We start from the raw sequence: 994 nt of genomic DNA, 5'->3' as shown, positions 1-994 counted from the left end.
GTGTTCCCGTTGGAAAGAAAGCCCACTGATTTAGGTGGGCTTTCCTAAACCTTAGGCTCACCCTTTAAACGAACAAAATAGGATATGGTATTTCCCCCGAAATATCGCGTTTCTCGTTTCCCTTTCTTCTTCAGAAACCCTAGCTTGCTCTTTAAATACCTCTTCTGCTTCTAAATCGGCAGTGCCGGTCCTGATCTCCCATATCGTCTTCTACGCGTCGCAGCCGCCGCCGCCATGTTTTATGTTTTTGTTCCCTATCTAATTCTATGTTTCTACTACTCTCTTCGGATATCTCCTTCGAGCCACCGAAGAATTTATCTTTGTGATTTTTTATTCTGATTCATCACTTGGTGCCCTAATTTTTTGTGCTTTTGGACTCATACATCCTGCAATCTACAAGCGTGATGACAAAGTAATGTCGCCCCAGTCTTATGATTCGTTCTCCTGAACGGACAGTGGTGATCGACTTATCTATCTGATTCCTTCTCGCGCAATTCTTAACCTCTGAAGTTTTTTTTTTGTTTTTTTTTTTCATTTATCTTTTACCTTATATCGAAATCTAAGGGGGATATGATGATTTCAAATCCATAGTTTTTTTTCTGCATATTAATGATGATCAAACAAAACATGCACTACCATCTGATCCCTCCTTCGTACTTGTTTTTTTTTAAATAATTGTTGCTAGCGTTTTAGTTGATTTTTTGAATTGCGATCTGTGATGAAATGTCGTGAAATTTATGAACTTCTTTGATTATTAGACCAAATAATCACCATCTTTCGGCTGAGATCGCCCATATGGTTTTTTGTTTATAATTTCAGCGTTTAAAATAATGATTTTGTATTTCTTCAACCGTTAGTTTGCAGTATCTCGCCAGGAGGTATCTGATGCGCGGTCTATTTGTGGCTGCGTTTCTCGTAAGAATGGCGAAGATAGATTTACGCAGGCTTGCGACACTGGTTGCTCTGATTACCTATGAGCCTCCTGTTACCTTTT

The 994-nt window shown here is 39.0% G+C and overlaps 3 non-coding genes across 3 annotated transcripts; all 3 read left to right on the top strand.

Annotated features, from left to right (window-relative positions):
* Window positions 1-397: 397 nt before the first annotated feature.
* On the top strand, window positions 398-482 carry LOC114579267. The gene has a single exon (XR_003700179.1). It is a non-coding gene; the product is annotated as a small nucleolar RNA U31b (small nucleolar RNA).
* An 81-nt stretch (window positions 483-563) lies between these two features.
* LOC114579268 lies at window positions 564-649 on the top strand. The gene has a single exon (XR_003700180.1). It is a non-coding gene; the product is annotated as a small nucleolar RNA Z195/SNORD33/SNORD32 family (small nucleolar RNA).
* Window positions 650-707: 58 nt separating this feature from the next.
* LOC114579269 lies at window positions 708-792 on the top strand. The gene has a single exon (XR_003700181.1). It is a non-coding gene; the product is annotated as a small nucleolar RNA Z196/R39/R59 family (small nucleolar RNA).
* Window positions 793-994: the final 202 nt, after the last annotated feature.

This window comes from Dendrobium catenatum, unplaced genomic scaffold, assembly GCF_001605985.2.
Source record: "Dendrobium catenatum unplaced genomic scaffold, ASM160598v2 fragScaff_scaffold_253, whole genome shotgun sequence".
Lineage (NCBI taxonomy): Eukaryota > Viridiplantae > Streptophyta > Magnoliopsida > Asparagales > Orchidaceae > Dendrobium > Dendrobium catenatum.
The sequence above is the reverse complement of the archived record's forward strand: the minus strand, read 5'-3'. Positions and strand labels throughout refer to the sequence as shown.